Genomic DNA, 22221 nt, shown 5'->3' with positions numbered 1-22221 from the left:
TCCCTTTCGTGCCTGTTTTTTCTCCCCTCCCAATTCTCTTTCTGCCATCTCCTCTTCTACGTAGTCTCCTTGTGAGAAGGCACCATTGTCTGTTTGGTTGAACGACTATAATAAATAAAAGCACAAACAAACAAACGTGACTACAGCAATGAATATAAACCTTATCTCAGGATACATACATGTATGGGCTCTGCAGAACTGAGAACTGAGCTGACTAGATAACTAGGACAAAACAAAAAACACCACAAAAAAAACACCACAAAACACACCAAAAAACACCACAAACAAAGGAACAATGCTACCATAACCAGGCAGCTCCTCAAGTTAGTGTACAATAACACCACAAACACCAAAAAAACACCACAAAAAAAACACCACAAACACCAAAAAAACACAACAAACAAAGGAACAATGCTAACGTTATCATAACCAGGCAGCTCCTCAAGTTAGTGTACAATGATCACCAGGACTACAATGAGTGCTTAAAATGATTGCATGCAACAAAGATGAGACCATAAGACGATGTGGTGCGAGCTAGTGAAAGAACTGCAACAGAGAACTGTTCAAAAAAGAGTTTTCCTGGTAAAGTAAGTATGCAAGTCATGTTTTAGTAGTTACTTTGTTAATAATGTCCGCATCTACAAACAACCTCAATAACCATGGTTGCTTTGCCAGCAACAGCAGCCTTGCACGAAGATGTGGTCGTCCGAGTGCTAGTAGCTTCACTGTACGCAGGGCAGTTCGTAGTTGTAGTTACATGTATGATGGCCAGTGTTCAAACAGTCTTCGAGTACACAGCCTTACAGGGCATTGGCATGGCAACCTGTAGATCCATAGTAAAATGCACAGTGGAATCAAGCACACAGCATTATTGTGCAGAATGTGAGTTATTTATTTACATGTATAAGTTTGACGGAGATGAAACGGGAAAGGCTTGAAGGAAAGTACGTGCCTTTGTGTTCAAGCCGTTTACCAAATCAAAGAGCTAATCAAAGTAGCATAGCCAGTAGCTGGCAATGGCCTTTGGTGTTCTTCCTTCTTTCCACGTCGTATTGTTTGAATAAACCCGTTTTAGTCGCAACCACTATTTCAAACCCGTTTTTTCTGATTTCTACCCTGCATACTGTACGCGAAGGACTGACCCTCGCTAAAATATTTACCGACTTTAGCTGGCAGTGGCCTTTATTGTGATTATCATCATACATGTATACACAGCTATCTTTACTTCCCTCTGTTGATTTTTAATTTTGATATTTTTTTGCACTGAACTTGAATCCTTTCTATATTTCACCATACGAACTATGTTATTGTTATGTTAACGCATGAGCTGATTGTTTAGTAACTGATGGTGTTAGTGGACATTATAGCGCAACCTGTAGTTCCTTGGGCCTTTTTTCTTTTTGTGAACTATAAATAAGTGGCACAAAGAGCCTAAAGTGCACAGAAACCCTTACGGTAAACAGGCACACCAGCTTTCCCATAAGATGGTGGCCGAGACGCATAGCATGCTTGCTAATGCATTTCAATATCCGCGGCATTCGCTCCGTCGTCCCTGGGAAACACAATGCCAATGGAGAGGAAAATCAAAGAAGCACACACGTGTAGTTGGAAAAATGAGTTTCAACAGCTCGAGAAAGTCTGCTTCTAGTACAATACGGTGCACTAAAGAGCTCTGCACAAAAATAGGAAAACTTCCAGTTGCTACTCGCCATAAACCGTAATTGCACGACAAGGATTATGTACTCCCAAAATACTGATCACAGGTCATGCCATGAACAGGATTGTCTACAAAGTATGCACGACTACCAGTGTGTGTGTGTGTGTGTGTGTGTGTGTGTGTGTGTGTGTGCGTGTGTGTGTGCGTGTGTGCGTGCGTGTGCGTGTGAGTGTGTGCGTCCGGAGGCGGCAAGATCCGGATCGCCACTTGGAGCATTGCCTTCCTCCCCACTAACCTCTCTGACAGTACCTCCCATCTGGGAGCGGCGTGGCCAATTCTGGCAGCTGTCAATAGTAGTAGTAGTAGTAGTAGCAGTAGTAGTGTGTGTGTGTGTGTGTGTGTGTGTGTGTGTGTGAGTGCGTGTGCGCAAAACAGGCACCGACCCCACTCTTCACTGAAATGCTAGATGGGTGAATGCTGGTTCGGATATTATGGCTTGACCAAAGAGATCGCTCCCAGCACGCCTGTCACTGCGAAATTCATGGGCTCATACCTACAAAACATTTTCCGACACCATCCATGATTCCAGATTAGGTAACCAAGGAATGCCAATAGATGCAGACTGGAAGCTAGTGTTGCATATGTAGCCATTATTGTGGTTGACATGTTTCCGTTATCGTGCTGATCTATGTATGTAGCCGTTGAATCACTTCCTGCACAGTGCAAGATCAGGAGAAAATACCTGAAGTCAGTTCAAAAATCTATGGAATTACAATAGCAAATTCAGCCCGTATCTCTCTCTGTGTCTCTCTCCCTCTGTGTTAGGCCTTTGCGGATTATGCCGGCAGAGAAATTGTCAGAATTCGGTACTTTTTCTGGTAAGTTTCATGCATGTTTGGTATGTGGATAAAGAAATGGAGCAGAATTCGAGGAATTGCCCGCCATAAAGTTTGTATGGTTCTGCCAATTTCACTGCTTTTCGAGCAGAATCTGCCACCTTTTCGAGCATTATCCGCCAATGCCTACTCTGCGTCTCTCTTTGAGCAATCCTAACACAATCTGAACATAACACATCCGTGCAAAGAGAGTCATATGGCGGGTATATACTTGTGAGCGGGACTGACTAATAGTGACTACTGAAGTATAAATATCACAGTGAGTGTCATGTCCTCATCATCATCAGCCTTTTTCGCATTGGCATCGCCAAGCAAGCTTGACTAGTATTCGCTTAGGCCAAATGGAATAAAGAATGAGGAACGAGCGGGGTCAATGAGGTGCTAATACACATGCAAATGCAGAATAGGCAAGAGCGACAAGTTTACATCAAAACAGTCCTAGACACACCCGAACTGTCATGTACCAGATCCAAGAATCCAGACACGTTATTGTTTCACTGAACAACTCACTCATGCCTGTTGTGCCCGCTGAAGTCGACACCACCTCGACTGGTCCTGCGGACGGTTTTGGTGCTGCCATTGGCATTTCTGTGGTATTCATTTGCGCTGTGGCTGCTGTTGAGTGTTGTAGATCAGTCACACGTTTGCATAACCATGAGGCACATGATGCACATCATAGGCAAAGTACAGTGAAACGTGTAACTATTACCAAGACGGTGGCTGGCGATCAGCCTGGTACTACACACCACTTAACCAGGCACGGACGGTCTTACATTCATAATATTCATTATTATGGTTGCGCCTTGCAAACCTCTAAAATATTGACCACCTGCAGGTACGTAGCCAGGATAGTGATCAAGGGGGGGGGGGGAGGGGGGAAGGCACAACTTCCCCACATTAAGTTATGCACCTTACATGTATGTTGGGCCTTTCATGCATATTATTAATTTGATCCGTGATATGGGCAAGTGGGGGAGTGGAGTGGGGGGGGCAAAATTAGCCCCACATTTGATGCTGAAGATCAATCAGTGAATGGCAAACCTCCAACCAGGGAGTAGTGACATGATATGTTACTACTCTCTGCTTGCAACATCGTGTTTGATAGTATAGTGCAGTAAGGAATCATTGATGAAATCAACACTATTTCCCACAAAAAGACACAAGCTGCACTTCAACGCTACTTTCACTCTTCTGCTGCTGTATCCACACTTGCAATACATGAAAGACACTTTGCCTTTCCACAACCTCCAACGCGACCAATCAACAGCCAGAACTGCATTATACCAAAAACAGCGCGACCAAACTGCTATATCTGACGTGTGTTTTCCAAAGACCGTATTGCTACTTCTACCCATGGCGTGTTTGTATGATTCTTTGCTTCTAACAAAACACGTGGAGTGCGATACAAATCATGTGCTGAGCCTGCTTAGGTCTGACTTGACACAGCATAACGGCAGGTTCGAAGCGGAGTTGCCCTTGACTAGAAATGTCATTGCAAAATGGCCAATCACGAGACAAAATAGTCAACTGAATTTGGATTGGTTTCAGATACATTGTATGTCTGAGCCAGGGAGGAGTACAATACCTACTTTCCCCAGGTCTGAACAGGGATAGCTAGTAGCCTACAGTGTGTGCGATGTGCTCAGTTGCACATGTGATCAGTGGTCTGCGTATTATGGTCTCTCTCGAACTAGCTGCGAACCAAGATCGACGTAGTTGAGGGGGGTACTTTGGCACCCAAAGCACCCCCCCCCCCCCCCACGGCCCTGGCCTGCCACTAAAGACCACTTTCTCTAGCCCCGAGGCGAGGGGTGGTCGTTAGTCACAGATCTTGCTGTACATGCACTTAGGAGAAGATTTGTGACTGTTGTTTCGAAGTTACGGTAACGCTATGATGTCAAATTGAGGTACATTTACTAAAACACATGAACAGGTCTTCCGAGCAGTTACCAGACAAACCTCATTAGGCAAAATCCCCCTGGTTGAACATGTTCATGTAAATAGTCGTAAATGCAAATCCGGATTTCAGCAGGGAGTGACGCTTTCTTCCAGGTTTGCCGAGTCTAAGGTTCGATGGACTTCTCGTTTTCTCTGGATGGCAGTTGTGAGTCAGTCAAGTGTCAAGTCAAGTCAGCGGAATAGCGCGAGCTCCAGTGTGGGAGCAAACCCATTCCTAACAAAATCATTGCCGAAGTCGCAACCTCTATTTCGTACTGGTGTGCCCAGGGCTTGCGACTAGCTGGTTTGGAGGTGACAGTATTGTGAATGACCGAGGGTCCTCTACGTCTGTACTCACCGTCCAGGAGCGACACTGACTCACGCTGCTATCTGGTGTTCACGAGGTGTTTGTCGAGCTGGAAACGGAGCGTCTCTGTAAGTTTGTATCCCTGGTGATATTTGTGCCTGGAGAGCACTATTATAAGTGGTGCTTTTCAGACACAATCTTCCTCACCTTACTCAAGCTCAATTGATGAGGGACGAATTCCCCGAAAAATGTGTATTGAGCAGGAAATGGTGCTTTCTTGCAGGTTTTCCGAGTGGAAGGTTCGATGGGCTTCTCGTGTGCTCTGGATGGCAGTCGTGAGTCAGTCAAGTGAGAATTCAAGTCGGCAGGAATAGTGCAAGCTCCCACGGAGGGAGCAACACACAATTCCGTAAGACTAGATGTATACTGAAACCTGTCTGAAACGACCGCTCAAGGGACCTGCAAAATGCATGTGGTCTCTGTTACCAGGGGGCCTTCTTGTCCAGGGTCATTTGACTGGAAATAGCATCCCTTGATCCTGGTTTCAGTGACCACGGTCTTCTTGGACAGGTGGTCTTCTTGGACAGGTGGTCTTCTTGGACAGGTGGTCTTCTTGGACAGGTGGTCTTCTTGGACAGGTGGTCTTCTTGGACAGGTGGTCGCCTTGACAGGTTTTACTGTACAATACCTATATAGGTCTACTTCGAAGTACTGTACATGATTGTACATGTGTACACCTCTAGGCTGTACATGATTGCAAAGAGAACACGTACAAAGTCAACCCGAAAATTTCGGAGAAAGTCGGTTATTTCCTGTAATATTTGTAATTTTTGGTCGAAGCTTACCGTTTAGAAATGGCACGACGAGTAAGACGACCATAGCTAGAGCAGTGACTTTATGAGAATTCATTCTCGCGATTTCTTCAGCACTCAGAAGCAGGTCGAACCGGAAACGCGAATGACTCGATGGCGAAGAGTCGGCGAAGACCAGCCGGCAACCTTGCTCCAACGCTTGGTCGAGACTGTTGGCAACGGTGCAAACGATGCTTATCCCTGCGGGCTGTACGGCGTAGCTTGAAAGACAGACAATATTACCGGAGGTTGAATGTTGAACTGTCGGGAACGAGACGTTGTCTTAGGCAGCACAGGATACACGACGGCGATAACAGAACGTTACTATGGTTACCAACTAACGAGAACGCTGACGACAGGACATCCGAAACGAACGACGGCAAACATTGACTGTCGACACTTGAATGATGAGCTGAAGTGCAGGTACAGCGTATTAATTTGAGCTTCATTCTGACTCGTTGCGCGCCATTCGACCAGGACTCTACACCTACCATTCTCCCAGAAGGTCACTGGTCTGAGAAGGTGAAATGCTGCAGGGGATGTGAGAGGAGAAGGTGCCACTGCCCCGCACCACTGGAACCAGCTGACAGTGTAGCATCATTCAACTCAGCGCCAACGTTCTGACATGTCCAGGAGGCCGTTCGCTCGCTGATCTCGTTATCTCAGATCCATCTTCCTTTAAAATACGTACTACAGTGCATTTCAAAACTATAGACGCGTAGGGTTTTTGAAATATTTCAAATTTGGCTGGAACCTTTTGAGAATAGTTTTCGGAATATTGCTCAGGATCGCTCCACAATTACTCTCATATAGTTTCTAAAGGATTGGATAACAGATGCCCAATTTGGAAAAAATATGCACAAAGTGATCACAGATTTTATGTGGTATAGATGCTGGCATAACGGTTTTTGCCTAGGTACGCGTCTATAGTTTTGAAATGGACTGTAGTACATTCAACTTTGAGTTGAAGTTTTTGGAACACTTGGGAAAAATATTCATTGTGTTTATTTTGCCCGTAAAATGGTAAAAGAGGCTGTATAACTAGTACATTGTGCTCGTAGACCTTGTTTTTTTGTATTTTTTTACAGTACTGTACTATTTTCAGTATACCCAACTCGCAACCCACAAACAGTCCTTGGCTACACCACGTAGGTCTACAGTTGAAATTGTCCAAATTTTCACCCAGGAGGGCATCATCCGCAGGGATATACTGTACTATGTTCACATTATGCGCCAGAGCTAGCGCTACCCGCGATCACAGTTACAGCCCGGCGGCCGTGCTGCAATCCTTTCACTTATGGTGACCACATGGCGGGTGACGGAGTGAGAAAAGCAGCTGGTCTCTGCTGCAAGCTTGCCAAAAAGCCCTCGTTCCTAATTTCAGGAAGGACGTGAAACTGGGAATGTGGGCGTTATTTTACAAATTTTTATTTTATTCACCGCTGCACAGCGGCCTTTAGTTGCTCAACGCCGCAAAGAATTTACCATCACTACAAATTCAATGTGCAATAGTGTACAATAATTTAGAAAAACGATCCTGTCAGCTTTTCTATTGCAGTGGAGATTGTATACAACGACACTCCTTCGGGAGAAAACAATATGTCGCTATATTCGATCTGTCACTAAACCCGATCTTCATATTTTTACATGGAAATTGTGGGCACAAGTTATGCGATCGAGTCCACCAACTAAACCAGATTTTGAACAGTCAGACGTGCACAATCTAGCACAAAACTGACAAGGAGCACACATCTGACTGTTCAAAATCTGGTTTAGTTGGTGGACTCGATCGCATAACTTGTGCCCACAATTTCCATGTTGCAATTTTTCCTTGGCTCCCCATCTGAGTTCTTCATATTTTTAAACTCGGATAATAAGCCAGTATGAAATGTAAAATAGAAGAAGAAAACACATGGAAACGAGTTATGAAGCAACTATCCACGAATGTAACAAGATAATAAGCGGTCAGTACGTGCGATAACAGGGCACAAAACTAATAGGCTACTGAGATATTCAGCGACCCAAGACCTAGCTAGGACCCTCTTTGGTCCTACTCAACCTTGAACCTTCCAAGTCGGAAGGCTGTTGGTTTGCGCACTGGATATTAGAGCTACATGTAGGGATTAAGGAGATCGGCTTGGCTCAATGAAACCCCTTCTCAGCAGCTCCGTTAGCTGCTTCTGGAGCTCATCCATTTCGGGCTTGGGAAGGCGATATGCTGCACTGCTGCACAGCGCGACAATCTCTGGCGATGTGGCCTCGCTTCCTTCAGTTGAAGCATCGTCTCTCCTGTACCACCAAGTTGAACTGTTCCTGCGGCATTTTGCTAGGCCTTGGGCTTCGCTGACTGTTGCCTGGAAAGTTACCATGGTTGCTGGATCTAGCTGCGACCAAGCCGAGTTGCTCTGCATTGTGACCTAAGACCTAAAAAAGTCACTCCTGACTTTTTTGTTAAAAAATCTGCTGGAACGGTACGCATGGTATACGACTGGAGGGAGCTGAATAGGTGTTGGCGGGTAATGCTCGGTAATATGGGATATAATAATAATTATTATTATTTAAATAGGCGTCGAGGCGACAATAGTTTTAGAATTGCGATCAACAGAACGAGCTGAACCGACATTTCACAAAGGCTTTTATTGTATTCAAAAAACGAGTGGATACGAAGGCAGTGAAGAACATGGAAGAAAGAAAAAAATGTGATATGGAGAAAATGATGAACAAAAAATCGTACTTCGAACTAGTTTTCGCACAACACTCCTCAGGAAGCTACGTTGTACTAATGAAAAACAATCCAGAAAGATACTAATAAAGAGAAATGGAGTGAGAAGAAACACCACCTATGAAAATGATAATCCTAGCACTAAGGTAATAACAGGAAAAACTGCGAAAGCACTTAAGGGGGCAGCCTACCCATAAATTTCATAATTATGGCATTCAATTGACCGTAACTTTGGTGTTTCTCAATGGATTTGAGTGAAATTTTGACAAAACACTCCTGTCACTATGCTGGCCCTCAGGACATGATTTACAAGTTCTTGCGCCTCACTGACAGGCTTTCCAGGCCGGAAAAACTCAAATTTCCGGCATAATGCCACGGTGTGCGAGCCACCCAGGAGCCAAACAAATGCATTTACAATTTTTTCACATTTTCGTGCTCATTCTGTTCGTGCGCGGGACTCAAACCTAGAACAAGTCCAGAAGCAGCCATGGGTGATGGGGTAGGGCCCCTCAACGAGGCCCTGGAATCTGTCACAACGGAACGAGTGGGCGTTCTCTCACACACTCCCACAGACCCAAGTCAATTTTTGAATTTTTTTAGGTTTAGCACGTGCTACGAGGTCGTACCTTTGATACAACATCCAGTGCTGGGACCTCCACAGCAAGCCATTTCCATAGCGCTGCACACCAAATCCAGGATACCCTCAGAAACCGGCAAAGACTACCACTCACGTTTCACTACTGCCTAGTACTGAATCCTACCTGACTTCTTGACACGACTCAAACTTGCCAAAGTCACTAAATCAACGTCAACTACAATCAATAATCAAGCCACATATCTGCAACGTCACGAGGGTGCTGGCAAAAGTCCTGCTGCACGGCGGCGGGCGAAGCCCGCCGCCGTGCAGCCCAATACGTGGCTCAAAAACCTGATTTTTTGGACTTGGAGCAAAATTCTGCACACTTTCGCGTGTTTCCATGATACGACAAGGTGCGCACGGTCTGCTCACATTCAAATGGATAGGCGACAAGCCTCTGGGTCATCCTAATAAAGATTATTATTATTATTATTAAATACAGTGCTGCCAACAAATGACAGCGTGCAACAAAAAAATCTTTCCTTGCAAGGGCACATTTTCGGCCATAACTCTTGAACGGCCGGTCAGATCGGGACACAATTTTCAGAGAATTTGCAGCTATTCATGCTCTTTCAACTGACGTAGCACTCAATATGAATTTACAAATTCGATTTTTCAGCAAATTTTTGGGTAGTCTGCCACCTTAACGAACTTGTAAAGACTACTAGTATACTGTGACACAAGATATGACACCATGGCCAACCAGGGCCAACAGACAGAACAAGCTGCTACTAGAACAATTTCAAACGAATAATGCTGTCCTTCTGGACACACAGATTAGGCTTATGAATACGTTGACAAACAGCTTCTAACACACTCAACTGCAACTTATAACCATGACGAGCACGGCACAAAACAGAAAAAGAAGAATCAGAATACACCTTGCAGCAATCAGGACGAGATACAAGATGCTTATACACTGATGACTTCCTACTAGAAAACACACGCTCGCACCCACTCTTACTCACACAATCATTCTCGCTCTCACACTCACCGGACTCACTGGCCGAATCCTCCTCAACGACGTCCTGCCTCGGAGCAATCAGGTCCCGTCTCCTCCCATCCCTTGTCTCACGCTCCTGTTGTGCATTCCGTTGGCTCTGTACTTCCGTACTGAAATAGGTCATGGTGTAATTCGCTGTTGTTCTTCTGGGTCTCATTGATATTGAGGTATATAGGTATTGTTGTCGTCTCTGCCGGTGATGCAGCAAGCGATGATGACGCAAACGTGTCTGCATGCAACACTGTTATTACCTTAGTGCTAGGATTATCATTTTCATAGGTGTTGTTTCTTCTCACTCCATTTCTCTTTATTAGTATCTTTCTGGATTGTTTTTCATTAGTACAACGTAGCTTCCTGAGGAGTGTTGTGCGAAAACTAGTTCGAAGTACGATTTTTTGTTCATCATTTTCTCCATATCACATTTTTTCTTTCTTCCATGTTCTTCACTGCCTTCGTATCCACTCGTTTTTTGAATACAATAAAAGCCTTTGAAAATGTCGGTTCAGCTCGTTCTGTTGATCGCAATTCTAAAATTACTACTTATCATTATTATTTCAAAATTTTGAAGGACGCTTCACGCAGCTTCATTATACTGGAATCGTTTGCAGGCAACCTGCCTACACTCAAGAGAGCACTGCATTTCACACAAATCCATTAGAGGTATCGTTACAATGTTTCGGTCTTTATGACCATCATCAGGAATGAAGTGGACATGGAAAGAACAGCAGTATAAAAGAAGGAGGCAAGCAAGCAAAGCGCGGTACATAGTGACAGCGCGCGTAGAGAAGTGCAAAGCACGTCATGGCGGGTGTGCATTACTACATGTACATGACAACACAAGCACAAACGGCGAGGAAAGTAGATACTGCGCTACAGCAGTGATACAAGCCCAGTTCCAGTCTCACACCACCAGTGAGGTGTGTAGAGCCCCGCGCCACTCGCAGTAAATAACAGCTGTATTCAATGCCGGCAAAGCGCACAGGTCAGTACAACAACATCCCATGTATGATGCTAAAGGAAGCTGAGCAAGAAGGACGATTGCAGACCATAGACGGGTTGCCAAAGTCGCCTCCGGGGATCCGTTCCCGAGGTGGCTCTGGAGAACACGGATGTTTGAATCGATTTTTCGGGGCAGAGCGACAGGTTGTTTTTCCTTTTTACCTTTAGACGTATGTTTCCTTCCCTTTGGTACAGTTATTTGTAGCAACCGGGGATGGGTCAGAATGATCACTGTTGTGCTGTGGGTTGCTCGACAAGGAGAGTGAAAGGAAAGAAGATCAAATTTCATTTTCTCCCTTGTAAGCCGACAGTTCGAGCCATTTGGCTCACAAGAATCAATGGAAAAGATCTGGTGCCATCCAAGGACACTTGCTTGTGCTACAAGCTTTTCCACAACGGGGAGAAATCCAAGGACCAACCATATCCGGTATATTTCTCTCACAAGTCGTATCCTTTGTGTAGGAAAGCTCCAGAAAAGAGACTGTTGAGAAAATGTCCGAAGTCTAAGCCCAAAAACGCCAATGCCAATGCCAAGAAACCAAGCAGCAGGTCGAAGTTAGTGCAGTTGATGGCCAGGAACACCTTGTGTTTTTTATCCTTCGTCTTGCTTGCCCAACAAAATGCACTGACTACAGCATCATCGTCCGCTTCAGACAATGATATTGTCACAGCATGAACAAAACCCTCCTTTGCAAACTTCTGCCCTCTCTTGAACGTTCTACCACTACCAAAAATTCTCTTTATAGTTCCAATCGTCAAACCTTTGAAAGGTTTCAGAGAGTCAAACGGCAGATCCATGCGACTACCCACACTATCGTTGCTACTACTACAAGTCCTACTCTATTCCTACACTACTAGTAGAAGTCGGCAGCAACAAACAACTACCAATACACTAAAAGGAAGGAAACACAAGTCATGTCACAAGCAAAACAAAACACACAAACACATCAATCCATGTGTCTCTTTGCCCCGAAAAATCGATTCCGAGCTCGGCGGTCTCCAGGGCCATCTCGGGTACGGATCTCCGGAGGCGACTTTGCAACCTGTCTATGGTAGAATGTGGAAGAGCATACTCCATAAAAGGTGGTAGCCAAGGCACGTGAATGCATGCATTGCCCACACGTATAAACGAAAAGTCGTAGGAGTAGGAAGCAAGTTTTTAGCTCCTGCCTTTCCATCTATGGAATAGCCTTTCGGCCACTTTTGTAAGTATAGGTGGACCTGGAACTAGTCCCAGCCCTAATATGGTGGAGAACTCAAATATGGACCTGGCCTTGCTGCTGGATGGGGAGATTCGTGACTTGGCCAAAAAGTCAGGACTTGCAGGTGTGGACTCGTTGGCCCGACCGGACCTTGTACTTCAACTTCGCGCCATGGACATCGGCAAATCAGGTATGCCAGTTAGGGAAATGAAAGCAACCATTGATGGCCTCGTGGCGAAGATGATACACCTTGAGGAAGGCGGGAGTCCAAACCTGATTGCACAATCTACAACCCCGAGTACAACGTACAGTAGTGTAGCTAGTTCAGGTAGTACAGGGGCTGGGGTGAGGGAAACCGTCACTCGGACTCGTACTCCCCCCAACGCACACTCTACCAACCGTACCCGCACTTCCCAAACATCGGAGGTATATTATGCTCGGCAGGCCGCGAAAGAGAGCCCGTTACCTGGACCCCTACTCGCGCGGGTAGAGCGAAACTGAGCACCCTGGGATGCGAGCAGCTTTTTAGTACTCCCGGGTCCAAAATCTCACCACCAGGCCGGGATGATCAAAACGTCTGCCGGGTCTGCAGCCTACAAACGTGGATCTGCCGACACTGTGCTGTCGACGACATGTCCGGCAAGGCACCTCCTTGCGTGAAAGCAAGGAACGCTTTTTTTTTTAGAAAGGAAGCTTCTCCAAAATTTAAAATTTTTGAAAATTATTCCTTCTGAAAATATCATCGCGTTCTTGACCTCGAAGCTGACTGCTGAATGCGATTAGGAAAGAAGATTCCTGAAGATACACCAGACTGATTCTGGCAAGCCGTCTGTCGTCTAGATATGCAGTTGTTCGTCATGCATGGTCAGCAATCTTCCTCGTTCGTCCTTTCGTTTTCCTGACCACGATGATGACAAGCAGCTCTCATGCTCAGGTTAGTGCTGTACTTGTATGTCTGGGCACACAACACATCTGAGATTCACCCACTGACGTTATCGAACTGAAGAATGCAGCAAGGGTTCCTCGGATTCTCTTGATTTCGGAACAAATTTCCTTCACTTTCACCCTCTCAGTCTCTTCCCCATGCCCTCCATGCATGCACAATGCAGCTTGCATTTCAATTGCTGTTTTTTATACTTTGGCAGTGCCTCTGCTACACTTTCATATAGAGTGAGGTCCTGTAAATAGGATCGAACATTGTTGGTGGTGGTGTGTGTGTGGGGGGGGGGGGGGGGGGGTACGTTTGCAGCCAGGATGTAGGAATGACACTTCTGCACAGCAGGTGGCAATAGTCAAAACTGGTCACTCTACAAATCCCATACCTGCCAACCTTTGCAAACCTGAGATCCAATGACATACCTAGGCATGAAAATGTATACAAAAGAAGCTCGCGGTGAGGCATGGAACTAGTGCACTTTTGGGTGCCTATTACCGCCCTCGATATCGGGACGGTCCCGGCCAAATCGGGATGGTTGTCAGGTATGAAATCCCAACCGAGAAAACCATTTAATTAAAAGATAAACTCGGCCAGGACATAGCGACTTTCTGTTTGCCGGGGGGGGGGGAGGGTCATCGTCCGCAATATTGGTAGAGTTACGATTACATTGTATATGTAGATACATGTGCATCAGGGATTCATAGCACCTGGGGAGACGACATGAGACCTAAGTACCCAAAACGTTGTGAGTTGTGACCCCGGATGGGGTAGTTCTACGTGATCTGTGTTTCTATAGACCTTATTCGATAACGTGATTTTTGGACTCGCCTCCAGGGATTTGTTGTAAGCTGGGGCACGCGTACGTGAAACGAGTGGCAAGAAAGGCCCAGTTCGTACAAGGGAGTAGTAAAATACCGGTATTTTTCTACTCCTATGTTCCCACGCCGAGTCCACTGTGCACTGAGTGCAGGTCTCTTGCCGCTCCCTGGTTCCCGGGACCCTGGTTCACGTGATTGTGACGTTTATTGAATAAGGTCTACATGTATATGCGGGCATGCATAAATCAACCCTTCCACAAGGACGGCTCAAACAGGCAGCCAAGGAGTGAAAATTTCGCTCCTGGGGCTAGGAGTGAAACGAAGGCCTCAATTTGCCAGATGAACCTTCTCCATCGAAACGAACGAAGGTGTCGAATAATTCTTTTACCAGTTCACAGTTGCCGTTCATGCGCACTCCCCGGGGTGGGGGGGGGGGGGGCTACTATGCACTTGTAGTGATACTTACCGTAAGCCAAGTGGAACACGACTAGTTGACTGCACAGACTACAGTACAGTATACATGCACATGTATACAGTGAAGATCAGTGCGTGCATGCCTGCCATAATCGTATGTTGACCTTCGTTCGAATTGAAAAGAGAGGGTCGTTTCGAAAAAGAAAAAAAGCTCGATGGAAGTATGATGCTGCTGACAATTCAAGACTCACTGAAGTCGCCTTTCTGGAATGGATCATGCACTCTAGGTTCATCCAATTGGATATGGACTCAAATCATTGTTACACCATTATTGTTTGGTTAGTTATTGTACATCCCATAGCATGTACAATCAACCTTGTGAATAATCTACCTCGGGTTTACAAAACAACTCGCAAATAACGACACAATCTTCAGATCTAGTGAACATTTGATTGCATACTTCCAATCTCACGAGTAACAACAATGCGAATAGCGACACTTTTCTCATTCACAATCGAGGGTCAGTATTCCCCAGGTTGACTGCAATTGCCAATCAAACAGGAGGGGCGAAAGTCGACCACGGCTGAAAAGGCATAAAGAAAAATTAATGTATATCATGAGCTAGATGGCTGAAGGAGGAAGTAGGTTTTCTGAGAAAGCAAGAAACAGAGGTGAATGAAGCACCAGGTCTGTCCATGCAGTGGATAGAATTATTGCATTGAAAGACAGGCTCTTTACATCAGCTTGCTACTATTATACCTACATTTGCTTTCTGCCTTTTTCATGCAGGATTCTGAAAGCTGGAGCAGCTCTGCTTACCTCGACCACTGAACTTACAACTAACTTCCAACCAAGTACAAGGCAATATTATGATGAATCAAGCACGCTTGCCATCATGTCATCATTGCAAAGTACATCGACAACATAGATTTGGTGCCGACTATGTATGATGTAGAGTGTGCTCTATGTATCTATACTACTGATTGGCCTACATTGTACTTATGTGGGCTGAGAGTAATCGATTGTGCTATATGGCAGTTTACTTGTATGTCATAGATGTTAACATTGCACACAGCTTCTGAAATGCTTTCTGTTGCACTGGCCTACTGCGGCCCACTGCAAATAGATTGTAGTGGCATGGGCCATGCCATAATTATAGTAGTATACCGGTACTACACCAACAATTTCACTGGTGCACTGTACTTACTGGTACGAGTAGATCTACATCATGCACAGCCTTGTCACTGCTTTTCTCATTTTTTATTAATTTACTGTACTGTACACATTTTGGCACAGCTCTTCCACAAAGAGTTACTAGTATTTTCTTCTGCATACCTACTGTATACAGTGACCTGACTGGTAACATCTATGGCTGTGAAATCACAAATTTCTGGGTTGACAGCCTCGAACCTATACGATTTGTTTCTAAGAACGTGCTATAAGAAATTTTCTATTGAAGTATTCTACTGTAGCTCGCAGGACATGGAGTGCAATTACGTAAAGTTTGGAACACCACTCTTCTGTGATTTGGATGTCAAATTATGAAATTCAGTGTGTGAGGTAAACCCATGCATGGCATACACTGCTATAGTATGACTCGGGGTAAAGTGTTCCAACGCATACTCATTATAGTGAATAGTTGTGTGACCAACGTTGTTGCTGCTGGATAAATAGTACATATTCTGAGATAACTGAAGCTACACAGCCATCTAATGTTCAGACATGCATCGAAGGGGCCGTAACGAGATCTGCAAGGCATGATTCTATACCTGTATTTGATGCTCTCTAGCCTAGGACATTCACCTGCCTCATTTTCTCTGTGCTGCATTGATGAGTCCATTAGTAACTAAAGGACGAAACAGCATGCTGTCTGCAGATTGGTAATTGTGTAAAGACAGACGTGTATGTAGTGGTAAAGCTCAGATACATGTGCAACATAACAATCCCGGTGTTTGACAACAGCACAAACCTACACCGCAATTCTTAATTTTGGGCTGTGGTGTTCTTAGTATTCCAGGTTGGATGTTCTGTAGGCTTCCACGTTCTTGGGCGCACGACTTTACTGTGCCGAAGAATATTTTCAGCCAATGAACCCAGAGCTTGGTGGCAGATGAGTGCCATGGAACAGCCTTTTGCATGTGGCTTTCACTACATGCACATGTATAACGTTCAATTGATGCGGAAAAATCAGACGAGGACTTTTGCAGTTATGAGCAAGGTCCCCACGAATGGTCATGTCACTTCACAGAATACATGACCTGATAGAGTAGACCTCGGTCCCCTCAGAGAACGCTTGGGGAAGTCGGGTTCAACCATAGATTTATACTTAACAGAGAACGCTTGGGGAAGTAGGTTTCAACCATAGATTTATACTTAATATTCTTTACAACAAGGATCGATGTGTTCCTTCGGATGCCCTTTATCGACTTTCACACACTTCTCCTCTCTCCTTTCGTCATAAGCACCATCTCTGTACACTGGTTCATAAAATATTTCTTCATAAAACCCCTTCACACATAATGAAGTACAATTGGTTTTCGACAAGCTCAACCCGTAACGCGCTTATCCTGCCTCTTGTTAAGTCAGCCCGGTATCTAAAGCCCCCCTTGTTTTCCGGTTATTCTCATTGGTTAACTGGGGACATGTCCAAAACCATACTAAGTACTTGGGCTGCTCATGAGCCCCACAATTATCAGGCCCGCCGGTCTGGTTGGTCAGGTTATCACCAGACCAACTTGTTGGCCACCAACAAACGTTTCCTACCGTGGAGGACGTGTGTACCCGCCATGAAACTACCGGACCAATCAAAAACTGCTTCCGGCGGTACTGATTATAGTACAGGTTTAAGTTAAAAAGCGGCTCCATTTTGTCATACATTAAACCAACTCTGTCATTGCTATGCTACTCAAAAAGAGTAGTGATGTTTATTCACAAATGAATCACAATGCTATCAGAGAAATTCGATATTCTCCAATTTTAGGGGCACTGCAATACTATCCAAAATTAATGCTGCATGGTCATTGTTATGAAGCAGTCACCTCAGTACAGCAATTAAACAGGCTGATTATGTGAACGAGATTCACGGCAAATCTTCTTCCATCAGTGCTGTTCAGTCTTGAGTGGTCCACTGAGACAGGAAAACAACCTGTTCGGTCCTTCCATACGAGAAACAGAAATTGAACATGTTCCAGGGTGGAGGTGGCGAGTATCGGCAATGTAATGCACCTTTAGGCCAACATGACCATCATTCCGACATGGATTCTCAAACACCTTCGCTCGTGAGAGTGCCTCAGAGTGGTATTCATCAACAGATGGCAATCCTGTAAAACACATGAAAAGACATAGCAGCAACAGAAAGAAACCTAATGTTATAGAAACGAATTCGAAAAACAAAGTCTACTATTATTCTAATACAGTGAACCAAGGTACAACCACACTCCAGGAGGCAAGCAAAAGAGCATATAATCCGAAGGTTGCGATGCCTGTATGTATTGTATTTATGTATTTACGGATTCTCCACAGGCTAAATCGAGGGAGTCTTTGTCATGCCACACTGGATACAACATGCTACCAGAATCACTTTCCCCAGAATTGATGATCTTTTCTTAGGGTGTTATATAAGACACATCTGTAGCCACTTCATCTTGCTCACGAAATCATACACCACCACACAAACGGGTCCTTCGGCTATTATACTTTGGGTGGTACATGGTGATGTATGATATTGATAATCTATTGATACCATATTCAAGTCTGACTCTCACCGTGAGATCCTGGCAACAATATTACCTGGTACACGACATATTCAGACACTGACATAAGCATCTTTTGGAACAACAGGTGTGCCTATCTGCTAGTGTAATGTGACACACATGCAGAACACATGCAGAATCAGTCATAGCTAATTTTACCCCCTCACTGTTGTATGCGCAGACTCCACTTCGCGGTGTCAAGTACTCTTCTTTCGGTGGGCTACTCCACTAAGGCGCTTGTCTAAAAGGACTCACATTCATCCTGCAAACCAACACGACTTGCATAGTTTTCACTGTCGGCCAAAGTGCGTGCATTGCACACATTGAGATTCACTCCCTCCGTACAGGCCAGTACAGAGCTGCCCACCAATTGAGTCTGTTTTGCGTACTCAGACTTCTGATTTTCCGTATCTTGCAGTGTTTTGCGTACTGCCGTGTACATTGCATGCATACTTGCACTGTAATGTTTTTTGACACGCACATGCATGTCGGTGGCTGCATTTGGTAGTGTAAAACATGTGTGACTTGCACTCACGACATTATTATTTTTGTGCTACATGTACATGTTGTTGTGGTACGGCATGCACTCGCTTTGGTACAAGACTATTCATGACTCAGCTTACACTTGCAATGCTTCTACACAGCTCATTGATCCTCTCCGATTTTCTATACCATTTGCTCAATTTCTGTAGTGCGCACAAGGAGTGATTTTCCGTACAAATACAGAAAATATGGAGGGCTGGTACTTGGTAGCACTGCTAGTATGGTAGTACCAGGCTAAGCTGGCTGGAAGATCAAATACTTCTTTGGTTCTTTCAGTCATTTTCACGACATATGTTTTCTTTATCATGATCCCCGGGGTGTGACATTCTTATGAATGCAGAAACTCAGTCTTTCTAACCGAGTCTCACGTGCAATGTGAATTTGTTCTTCTTTTCTTCCCAATGCCATGTATCGATTCATCGCTTCTTCCCACCCGAGATCCTATGCAACAGCGATTTAAAGATTGGCTTTATCAAATAGTTAATTCAGAGAGAGAGGATCAGTTGTGGATGCTGTGACAGCATAGAGTGTAGATTGGTGTAAACATCATTGCCCAGCAGAACCGTATTCACAGGGATCTGCGTTTAGCATATGGAAGCTATTTTTTTAGAATTTGTACACGTCCAATAAGCCTGAAGAGAAGAACACCTAACTTAGACTGTCCTAACGTTATCGAACGCACTGCCAAAGTAAAAACAACATTTGAAATGCAAACTCGATTGTGCATGCATGGAGGGCATGGGGAAGAGACTGAGAGGGTGAAAGTGAAGGAAATTTGTTCCGAAATCAAGAGAATCCGAGGAACCCTTGCTGCATTCTTCAGTTCGATAACGTCAGTGGGTGAATCTCAGATGTGTTGTGTGCCCAGACATACAAGTACAGCACTAACCTGAGCATGAGAGCTGCTTGTCATCATCGTGGTCAGGAAAACGAAAGGACGAACGAGGAAGATTGCTGACCATGCATGACGAACAACTGCATATCTAGACGACAGACGGCTTGCCAGAATCAGTCTGGTGTATCTTCAGGAATCTTCTTTCCTAATCGCATTCAGCAGTCAGCTTCGAGGTCAAGAACGCGATGATATTTTCAGAAGGAATAATTTTCAAAAATTTTAAATTTTGGAGAAGAAGCTTCCTTTCTAAAAAAAAAGCGTTCCTTGCTTTCACGCAAGGAGGTGCCTTGCCGGACATGTCGTCGACAGCACAGTGTCGAGGTATATTATGTATCAGATTGCAACGACCAGGAGGCTCTTAGTAGTGGCTGCAAATGACCGATATCCGTCACTTGCAGCTGTGCATCAGAGACCTGTAGCTGGCCTGAAGAGTTGTAAAATTACTCCTTCGTAGCCGGGAGAGTCAGAGCGAGGGCGATTCACGGCTTGGTCAAAAATCTGTCGGCCTGGAACGTAAACGTGGATCTGCCGACACAGTTCACCTGGTTCACACGCCTGACCTGGCATGCTGCCTTGCGTGAAAGGAACATTTTTCCGAAAGCAAGCTTCTTCTCCAAAATTCGAAATTTCTTTCCAAAAATGCCGTCGTCCTTGACCTCGAAGCTGAATGTTGTTAGGACAGAAAATTAGCGAAGATGTAGCCGACCCATTCTGGCAAGCCGTGTGCCCTCTGGATATGCAGTTGTTCGCCATGGTCAACAATCTTCTTCTCCTTCGTTCGTACTTTCACTTTCCTGACCACGAATATAAGCGGTACCCATGCTCAGGTTAGTGTTTATTTGTCTGTCTATGCACATACATGTAATACAATGTACTGTTCGTGCTGCAGGCACTGGCCGATCATGGAAATAGAGGAAGCAGCCAGCTTTCTTTGAATTCTCGTGCTTTCAACAAAAATATGTACACACTTTCCTTGGCACCTCTTTCCCACCGCCACCATGCATGCACAATCGAGCTTGCTTTAATGCCCTGCAGTGCAGAATGCTCCCACCACCGCAACTACCACCGCCGCCACCACTACCAGCAGCAGCACCACCACCACCACTGTGACCACCACCACCACCACTGTGACCACCACCACCACCACCACACCACCACTGTGACCACCACCACCACCACACCGCCACCACTACCATCACCGTGACCACCATTATAGAAGCATTGTCGTGCACGGCACGTCTGCAAGAGAAAATAATAGTATGCCAGTGCTGTAATGCCCTGCAGTGCAGTATGCTCCCGCCACCACCACCACCACTAACGTTATGGAAGCATTGTCACGCACTGTACATCGATCCACAAGAGAAAATAATGCCAGTGACTTACTAGCACCTCCATGCTGCATGCGGACCTGGACACAGCACTGTTCCCTCTGCAGGAAAGGGGCGGGGGGGGGGGGTATTTCATTGTCCCTGCCTGAAGTAATAATGACTACATGACATCATATCCAGCTAACTTTGCCGGTAACGAACGACCCTTGATCGGGCATGAGAAAAGTGTTGGGATTTGGGAGTTGTCGTCATTCACGGGGTTGAAAATATACGGCTATATTGTTACTAGGTCTGAAGATAGTGTCACTATCCGTGGGTTGTTATACCCGTGGTTGACTGCAGATACGTTTGGATTATTCTATGAGTATATGAAGGGTCTACGTTAAATATTTTCCTGAGGACATAGCACGAGGAAATTATGGGGAATGCAGTACATGTATAGAATGGTGCAATCCATTTCTCCCAGGGCACTTTCCCAAGACTCCTTCTAATATTCACTCTTGGCGCGACCCTTGTGAACTGAGCGGGGTGTATCGTTGAATATACCCCTCTCAGAACGTCTACTGATTGGCTGAAATCGCCCAATTCATACCGTTCCATGGATCAATGCATGTCAGGGAGTCGTAGCACCCAAGGAAACAACACGAGATCATGATACCCAAAATGATGTACTGTAAAAGCGGAAATTTTCAGTGGTGTTTTATTTTCGGTAACTTCGGTGCCGACAATTTTTACCGAAAAAATGCACCGAACTTTTTCGGTACTACTTAGTGGTACTAGCACCCTTACCTGGAAAGCGGGTATTACCGAAAATTTCCCTCCACCGAATCGCCGATTTTGGAGAATTCCGAAAATATTACACCACTGAAAATTTCTGCTTTTACAGTACACAGATTGGATCCATGGAGATTCTACATGATCTGTGGTTTATGCAACTCGTGATTGCGGACTTGACCCACTGGCCCCAAGCATGGGTCAGTCAAGCGATGCTATATGCGAGCATGTATGTATCGCACTTGCCCCTAAGGCAGTTAGGGCAACTGTCACTGGCAGCCCAGGGTTGAACCCACATTATTGATTTTTGAAATTTTCTAGGGTGACACGAAAAGCTTCATGCACTGGGTGGTCACTCTCTATTCATGTATACCACTCTGCCAATAGTGCATAGAGCTCTCTTTTGAGCTGCCCAGCTGGCCCTCGTTATGATTTAGGCTGAAAGTCTACCGTGCCGTCTCCCTTATGCTATGACTTTATAATGCATATGTACAGAAGAAAAATCCCGGGACTCCGTTGATGAAATTCTGTTTTGTCAAGTGGGCATT

General features: G+C 45.1%; 4 long non-coding RNA genes across 4 annotated transcripts; 1 reads left to right on the top strand and 3 right to left on the bottom strand.

Annotated features, from left to right (window-relative positions):
• Positions 1–66: 66 nt before the first annotated feature.
• LOC135818946 (uncharacterized) lies at positions 67–6071 on the bottom strand. Its single transcript, XR_010553836.1, has 5 exons — positions 5644–6071; positions 3064–3168; positions 2211–2370; positions 1455–1552; positions 67–823 (listed from the first exon to the last, which is right to left on the bottom strand). It is a non-coding gene; the product is annotated as an uncharacterized LOC135818946 (long non-coding RNA).
• A 2196-nt stretch (positions 6072–8267) lies between these two features.
• Positions 8268–9733, bottom strand: LOC135818945 (uncharacterized). The gene is made up of 2 exons (XR_010553835.1): positions 9651–9733; positions 8268–8544 (listed from the first exon to the last, which is right to left on the bottom strand). It is a non-coding gene; the product is annotated as an uncharacterized LOC135818945 (long non-coding RNA).
• Positions 9734–12911: 3178 nt separating this feature from the next.
• On the top strand, positions 12912–15896 carry LOC135818944 (uncharacterized). Its single transcript, XR_010553834.1, has 2 exons — positions 12912–13146; positions 15171–15896. It is a non-coding gene; the product is annotated as an uncharacterized LOC135818944 (long non-coding RNA).
• A 1333-nt stretch (positions 15897–17229) lies between these two features.
• LOC135818943 (uncharacterized) lies at positions 17230–19804 on the bottom strand. The gene is made up of 2 exons (XR_010553833.1): positions 19566–19804; positions 17230–17701 (listed from the first exon to the last, which is right to left on the bottom strand). It is a non-coding gene; the product is annotated as an uncharacterized LOC135818943 (long non-coding RNA).
• Positions 19805–22221: the final 2417 nt, after the last annotated feature.

The sequence above is a fragment of the Sycon ciliatum genome, chromosome 6 (genome assembly GCF_964019385.1).
Source record: "Sycon ciliatum chromosome 6, ocSycCili1.1, whole genome shotgun sequence".
Taxonomy (NCBI): domain Eukaryota; kingdom Metazoa; phylum Porifera; class Calcarea; order Leucosolenida; family Sycettidae; genus Sycon; species Sycon ciliatum.
The sequence above is the reverse complement of the archived record's forward strand: the minus strand, read 5'-3'. Positions and strand labels throughout refer to the sequence as shown.